Genomic DNA, 9,186 nt, shown 5'->3' with positions numbered 1-9,186 from the left:
GAGGTCTGCACTCTGGGAGAGTCACGCGCGTACTACCCAGAATGATTAATTTGGGATGTTTCCCATTGTACAGAATAATTAGAAGGTGTGAATGGACATGGACATGCTTACGACAATATCTGTTTTGTTTGTTGACATATATATATATATATATATATATATATATATATATATATATATATAGTCTGAAATCTACCATTTTCCTTTTTTTTAAATGATAGACTATTAAATGGTCTGCCGAATAGTTGGAAACGTGGGTCTGTTCTCCATCTCTTCCTGTTTAATAATTTATTAACAGCACATTGATATGCGTGAGGCTGCTCTGCTTCGACTTCACATATTCATTACACAGGCGCCATATAAGGGTTAAAAAAAAAGTGAATTAAGGTAAAGTTAGGTAAATATGTAGCTATGAAGCCAATATGAAGACATTAGAAAGTCATTTTCAGGATATAGCTTGCTGGTAATTTGTCTTTGCGTATTGGGGAAACCAAAACATTTGAGATGCAATTCACCATAAATCAAATATGTATTTTGCGTTGTTATTTCCACTCGCTAATTTATTATTGTATTCTGTCATATATCGTACAATGAAAACCAAAATGCTGCACCTGGCATCTTATTTTCACAGCAGTCATTTTTCAACCCAGCATTATGTTAAGTTGGATAATAAAAAATAACAACAAGAAAAAAAACATTCACGTTAGGTTATTTCAACACTGTCGATCGTCCATGTGTGAATGTGACTGACCACTGATGAGCCAAAGCCAGCTGGGATAGTTCAGCGGTTCAAGAGATATAGCTGAGGTAGGCTCCATCTCCCCTATGACCATGAAGAGGATAAGCGGCACAAAATGAATGTACAGATGGATGGAGGTGATGCTCACATTAAGGTTTGAGCCTCACTCATGTGAAGAGCCTCTCTCAAGCACTGCAATCTCTGTCGTGCTGCATTCATCTTATCACTTTACAACCTGGCTGCCTTGTTAAAGCCTCCAAAAAGGTCAAAACTAATGCAGCGCAGGAATCTCATGCATTTCAAGTGCATAATATGCATTCTGGGAATACTAACTCTATTTTGAAAACCCGAACTCTGATTTGAAACCCGACTTTGAAACCCTAACCCTATATTGAAAAGCCAACCCTAATTTTAAACCATACCTTGAAACCCTAACCTTACGTAGAAATCTGACTTTGAAAGTCTAACTGTCCTTTGATACCCTACTTTTAAAACTGTAATCCTTTGCGACCTTTACTTTGAAACCCTACTTTTAAACCCTTACCCTACTTTGTAACCCTTTGAGATTTTTAACTGAAAACTCTACTTTGAAACCCTGACCCTACTTTAAAAGCCTATTTTAATCTTAAAGACATTTTTTTAAACACTAACCCTACTTTAAACCCTTATGTTGACTCTTAATCTGTATTTTTAGTCCCTACTCTTACTGTGAAACTCTACTTGGAAACCCGTACCAAACTTTTGAAAGTCTAAACAAATTCACACGACTTAACTTTGAACCTCTACGCTCTCAGTCCTTGCTGTAAAATTAGGGGCCATTCCTACAATATTTGGCACAGGTGAATAGTATGACCAAAAAATTAACTATATTAATACTTTTATTTATAATCCATGCAGTCATGTTCTATATGCTAACTTTGTGCACGATGTACACACCAGGCTGCTCACCAGTAAATTGCAGGGCAATAATTGATATTATATAATCCATCTGGCATCCATCTTGTCATCCATCATAAACACAGTATGTTGCAGCAGACTGTTTCTTACTCATTGTCTGACACTTCAAACCCAAACCAGGTGGGAGGGGGCAGGAGAAAGGCTTGTGGGGGTCTCACAAGGGGAGCATTATGTCATCCTCTGTCATCAGGAGGAACCAGATGCCATGCAAACTTCTTTGTAGATGAGCCGCATCAACACTCCAGTTAAAGCACTAACAAGGCTTCACATGACCTTTCAGGTTAATTAAACACTAACATTTTATTATTGATATTAAATTAGGGATGATTGTAAGGTGAGGCTTAATGATCCCTTCCTGGATTTACTTGTCTGAAATGTTGTTAAGTGATGCACTTTCTTTGTAAAACCTGACAAACATAAATGCATGCAGGCATACATAAATTAAACCCCATTCTTCTCATCAATAATTCATCCTTCAAATTGAGCATAAAAGCTATTTTTAATCACTGGTCGCGTATGAGCTAATTTTGGTGAGATGCTGTGGCATAGAGGTTGCAGATTCCAATTTGCAAAGATATATCAAGGAGAGTGAAGACTTGTTGTCGTCCATCATGTATACTGTGTGTCATTTTCTTAAAGCTTTACAGAAGAAAAGCTGGTTTCAACGGGAGAGAGCAACAGGAACACACATACACCCACTATAGTAGTGTAGAAGCGACTTCATCCTTCAATTTAATTACGATATAATTATATTCCATTATAGCTGCAGCGCACAGATCTTTACGAATTATATTCCATTACAATTGGTTCTCCCTCACTGGTGATGGGGAAATTTGCAGCAACCAATGATCCAACAACGACTTGTTACTGGTTATACACACCTTGCTAAGTGTTGGACTGAGGGTGTTTTCAACAACGTGTCGCCGGCACACCTGGCACTTCGGTGACAAACAGTAGCTTGGACTTTAGACTAGGTGAAAACAGGTCTAAATTGTGGCGCAGATGATGCAACTTGATTTTGGTAAATTTGTGTGCAGGATTGAGTGAAGCCGTTTTCATTGGCCAGGAAATATTTGTTGTGTACACTCAGTTGGCTGGGTTGAGATGAAGCTGACTGAAAGAATGTAGGCAAGAGGAAAGAAGGGTTGAGTGACTCAAGGAGAGACAAGAGAACAATGGGCACGTGCAAAACCGTAATAGTGCAATGATGACAGCAACAACGACAGTACTAGTACAAGTGTTTTAAAAGGAAAACAAGTAAGAAATTGCCGAGACCAAGTCAATAAAATGGCTGGAAATGAAACTGTCTGAGAATGCATCAAGCATTACTATTTCGTCTCATGGTACCTCACTTGGGGGACGGTTTGTGCCAATTGATGGAAGAAGGTGATGGATTTTGTCTCTAACAGTGACAATTTTGTCAAAAAAAATGCCAAGAAGTCATCACTGCTGAGAGTGATAGGAATAGATAGATCGATAGTGCTGTGACACTTTGTCAGCTTGGCAACGGCGCTGAAGAGAAATAGGTGGTTATTTTTTTTCCCAATTAAAGATGAGTAATAGTTGGTATTAGGCCAACTGAGGACCTTGCAGTAGATTTTAAGATTCTTTCTGGGATGGATTTTATATATATAAAAAAAAAAATAAATATATATATATATATATATATATATATATATATACATATATATATATATATATGTATATATATATATATATATATATATATATATATATATATGTACCATGTATGTATGTACATGTACGTACATACAGAATTCATACGCACACGCACACGCACACACACATACACACACACACACACACACACGCAAAATAGCATGTAACTACTGTTTTTTTTTTTCAAAAAGATGAGTTCAATCTTCTCTCCAAAGAAATATTTTTCAATTGATACACACTGTCACTGCGAGGTATTCATGGGCTTGCTTTTCTTTACTTTATGTGTCCAGTCGTCCTCGAGAAAACAACTATTCAAATGCATCTTTTCAATCTCTCTCTTATTTTCCTCATGTGAAATTTGTTTTACTTTAGCCCTCCTCCATACCTCCTTCAAGCTCTCCTTCGGCGGCAAAATGGAAACGCTGGCCTCACGCCACACCTGAGAGTTCAGGCTTAATCTGATTAATGATTTTAATTTATATAAGTGAGAAGCAAGGGAGAGGGAGAAGGCTTTTGCATTTACTGATGTCAGGTCTAAACGCCTTGTTTGACTGGTGTCATATGGGCCGATTTGTGAAAGGGTAGAGAGAGTGAGTGAAGAGAGAAAATGAGAGGCAATGCAGGCTTTGGGTAAAAAGAAAGAAAGCCCAATGAGGTGGACAAGGTGGCACAAAAGGTCAACATCACAGTAAGAAATAAGACAGAGTTGAACTGAGTGAAAATGAATTAAAATAGCAGGCCAGGCGGAAAGTAAATAGCTGAGACAATTGAACTGTCCTGAGGAATCGGAAACTAATCTTACTATATGACCTGTTAAAGAAAGCTAGAAACACATGCAATATATAACATCTCAGATTTTGAAGTGGACTGATTGAAGTCAAATTTAATAGTCACAAAAAACCCCCCCAAATATTTCCTTTTCACCAATCTTCTACACATATTTACAATTTAAAAAGTGACTTGCAACACAAAACAGACACATGGAACCACATTAGTAAATCATGTCCAATTTTTAATCACAGAAACCTCTCAAATGGCTTCACATGCCCATTATTGACAAATATTAACAACAACACATTTTTCTGTGCATCATCTTTTTATATATTGTTTTCTCTGCCAATGGTCAAATGTCTAATTATTTTAAGAGAAATATTTCTGGAAAACACAAGAGCACCCCTCTACCTGCCTCTGTTTCTTATTTTACATTAACTGGAAGGTCTGCTGCCTCGTGTCCTTTTGTTCCTCTCTTTAGTTCATTCTGCTTGCAATCAAAATTTGGTTGTACTTCTTACACCCATTTCCCTCATTTTCACTTCCAGACCTTCTCCTTTTCTGCAGTCAAATTTTAGCTGACACATTAGATATTCTGCGGGGAATCTGCATTGCATTGTTGTGCCCCTGCCACGTCTCTGCCAATATTTTACCCTTTGAGCTGAGAGCTGGGAACTTAGAAGTCAGCAGATATGGAGAAGCTGCAAAGAAAGAAAAAGGTATCAGGATGGTGAGGTGACAAGTCTGTGAATAGAATAAAAATAACAAGTGACTGTTAAGTGCTTTTTTATTGTCGGAAGTATCAGGAATACAGCAAAACAGTATCAAGAAAAGCTGACTAAAATACATCAGAATTTTTTTAATCATAGGCACTTAATTTAAATATTGTGTATCCTACAACCAAGTGTCATTATTCACAAAGAGAGTACATTTACTGTGTACTCACTTGATTTTAGTGGAAGTAAAACCTTTGTTTTTAAATGAGTATAATTATGCACATTGGGACCAACAAATACTATTACTGAAATAATATTACAAAGTGGCAGAGGTAATTTCATGCATATATTGCTTTTGAATTAGTTGAACACCCCAAATCTCAGCGGGGCAGTCCAATGTGTGCCTTTTAGGATCTAACAACATTCACCTAACTTGACCTGAACATAAATCTCCCACTGTGCTTGCAAGATAATGAAATAAACTGAATGGGGGTTAATGAAGTGAGCCTGAAGATATTTTTGTAGACACACACGCACACATATTCCCACCGAGAGACAACGGGGTTGCAAAGTCAGAAGGGCTTGACTTCACATGGGGAGGGCAATAAACAGACTTTGATTTCATAATTGGGCAGCAGGTGTGATGAGAAGAGCAAGATTCATATCCATAAAGAGAATTCAATCATCATAAAGCTTGCGGTCAGTGTCATGCTGTTGACAGATCAAAAAGCAACATCGCATATAAAAGGAGACAGTGTCAAACTGTTGATGGCAATTAGACTGGAGAGGCGCAATCTGTCTACCTGATGCACAGTTTCCTTGATAAATGTATGCTGGGCAGTCTGGAGTAATAATCGGAATACCCAGATCATGATTTAGGCTGAGCGGTGAAGCAACAGAACCTAATTATTGTCAGTCATCGACGGGGGAGGAGAAAGTGGAGGGTGGACGAAAAAATCAAAGTTCTGTTGGAGGAGGATAGAATAGGTGAAATAAGTAGGGGGCGTGAGTGCAGAATCCACTTAATAATTACATGGAGATTTCCCCACAAAGGGCCCGAGTATGCAGAAATTGTGCGGCAGCAACACTCACATAGGTGACAAAGGCAGAACTGGAAGAACTTTCACAGCCAGGGAAAGTTAACGCGAGGCTGGTTGGAAAGGAAGCATGGAAGAGCAGGTGGCATCATGGATAAAGATAGAAGAAAGAGTCAAGCAGCAGTGTCATCACAAAGCATGCAGAGGTCAGAATGACGGACGGGGTTGATAGCCTACCTTTCACCCAAAGTCAGAAAACAATACAAATATTCCACCAATATTACTTCAGAAATTTCCTCTAAAAATGTCAACAAATTGCACTGATGCTTTCGCAATAACTCACCATCATATAAAATAAAAAATGATTCATTTCATTTAATGAGAGGGAAAAATTGTAGCATGCTTGCTTAATTTGACCTGACCTACCGCTTAGTTGGCTCATAGTTATTAAATAATCATTGACAGTGACAGACATAACTTTAAAGAGTTTTATGCTCGAAGTCACTGATGTATGTATGGCCCTAAGGCCCTCAATCATGGATTATATTTTGATAGAATTAAATATTCCACCCAAAATCAAAATCCTTTTCAGACATTAATTGGGATGAAATTGATAGCAGGATGCGAAGTGCAAGTGCATGTGCAGTTCCTCGCTGTGATTTGGCTGAAATGTGAACTTTGTGGATGCACATAAAAGCGAGTCATACAAGATAGAAAAGTGTTGGAGAAAAGGTTTATTAATGTTTCTGTAAGATTACAGCCTTAACATTTTTAGTTTGGCCAAGGGTCTGGCCTAATTAACTGTGATGTGGAGGAGAAAATGGAGCTGAGAAGAAGACCGCCGAGTCGTTTTATCCCAAATGACAAGGTTGACTGACGCGCAGGAGATTAATTCTGGTGGCCATTATATTGTCATTATAAATAACTTTAACATTCCACTTTGGTGGAATGATATTCCATCAACAGGTTGTAGATTGTATTTACTGTAATTTAACGACATTTCCTTTCAACAGCTTTAATGATGCCACAAAATGAAGACCTACTCTGTCACTAAATCTTCGTTTGCTTAATTAGAACTAAGGGCAAGTAATCATTGTAAGGAGATTTAACGCATTTCCAATACAAATCAACTCATTAAGACCATTTGAATGAATAAAATGTTGATTTCCTCTGAGCTAATGTGTTCATGCGGAAACACATTAAAACAATTAGAACAGTTGAGAATTATTTGCCGAGAGTGCACGTGAAGGGCAAGCAAAGGTTTAATTGATTTAAATTTAGATGCTTACATCTTCAGCAACTGAAAAAATAGCGCCATGTGATGCTTTAGAAGCAGCGGTGTCAAACTCATTTTTACCAAGGGCAATATTAGCATAATGGTTGCCCTCGAAGGACTCGATGCAACACTAAGACAGTATAAATGTTACTAAGGGTAACCAAATGTATATGAAACTACGCTGTAATGTTAAATTGAATTATTAAGTTGAATGTATTGTATACAGTTCATGTACTGATTTTTATTCATGGTGTATAGTACATACATGCATACCGTATTTTCCGGACTATAAGCCGCTCCGGAGTACAAGTCTCACCAGCCATAAAATGCATAATAAAGAAGTAAAAGACATGTATAAGTCGCACTGGAGTATAAGTCGCATTTTGGGGGAAAAATGTATTTGATCAAATCCAACACCAAGAACAGACATGTCATCTTGAAAGGCAATTTAAAATAAAAATAGAATAGAGGCAACAACAGGATGAATAATTGTACGGTATGCTGACATTACATGACACAAAAACAACAAACTGAGAATGTGCCTGGTATGTTAACACAACACGCACGTTCTAAATCAAAACCGATTTTCCAAATCAAATATTTCTTCATTACCCTCTCCTTTTTATGATGGATAATGTCCTCACTTCCCCAGTCGGATGAAACAAAAAGACACTGACTGCTTAGTTTTGTGGATCCTTCAGGCAGTGCCCAAGGTGTAAGTAGAGGTAAAGTAGGAGGGGTTGTCAACGGGCAAAACCAGAATCCAGATGCCTTTCAAATCAAATGAAAAGAGGTCAGAGGCCACTGACAGAATGCAAATGCATAAGAAGGATAGACAGAAGGATAAACGTGCGTTAAAAAAAGTGAGCAGGCAGTGACCAGTATACTATGTGGAAAGGAAATTGACAGGTGAGTGATTCTTGGACAAGACGAGTGCGTAAGAAATTGAAACAGATGAAGTGATGAGAGTGTGAGAGAAAAGATGAGCGGGTAGTCAAAATAGAGCTTTCAACAGAGAACGGGGAGATTTACTATTGTTCAGTCTTCCCACTGGGAGCACAAAACCAGTGTGTCTAATATGTGGCGCTCATTAAAAGTAGCAGAGCGAAGTTTTTCAACCGATATAGCCAGGCAAGTTTGAAGTGACACAAAGATTAGGCTAAAGAACTTTTGCTCTACCAGTCTTTTTTGCAACCTTATCCAAGGATATTGCATAGGCTGTTTGAACTGCAAGACACTTAATACTTGTTGGAGCGCCACGGAAAGCTCAGTGTAGGATTAAAATTCTAACATAAGATGTATCGGCTTGGTTTCCCAACGCTGTCTGCAAAAGCGGCCAGCCCTCACAAGGCCTTTGACTTCTGCTCTCAAACACACAATATTATTTGTGTTAGGGCGATGTCATACTTTTGCAAAAATCAAATTAGCGATGGAAGTCACTGTGGAGAAAGAATGGATTGAAAAACCTCATCATCCTAGAAAATGAACTTGCCGAGCTCTACTTAAAATAATAATTTCGAAATCCAATTTCCTTAAAACAATTTGGATAGCACACTGGATGGCCTTTCACTTTTCATGATCTGTGAGAGGCGATGCGCTAAATCACAAATAGAGTTGACACTAATGGCAAACTGTTGGCTATATTTCATCCTCACACAAGGTTCAAATTATTTGTTTTGTCTCTGGTGCCTTTTCAACAGCCTTCAAAAGTATCACAAGAGTGGATTAAAACACTGAACATTGCAGTGGAGTGTGACGGACAAAGAAATCCTTTCTCCCTGCTGATGGTGATCTTGCCTGCAGCAGTTTCAGCTCCCCTTTTGCAGGTAAGAGTGCCAAAGTGAGAGTTACAAATTGAAATACTGTAGACAGGTCTGTGCGTACATCGGTCATGTTAATACCATGCGAAATTTGGATTTTTAATACATTTGTGAATGATTATTAGTAAATGAGTATTGTAGACATTTATATACAAATGTACAATATACAATGTTCATTGTATAAGTGAAT

This window comes from Syngnathus scovelli, chromosome 1, assembly GCF_024217435.2.
Source record: "Syngnathus scovelli strain Florida chromosome 1, RoL_Ssco_1.2, whole genome shotgun sequence".
NCBI lineage: Eukaryota > Metazoa > Chordata > Actinopteri > Syngnathiformes > Syngnathidae > Syngnathus > Syngnathus scovelli.
Note: the sequence above shows the minus strand (reverse complement) of the source record.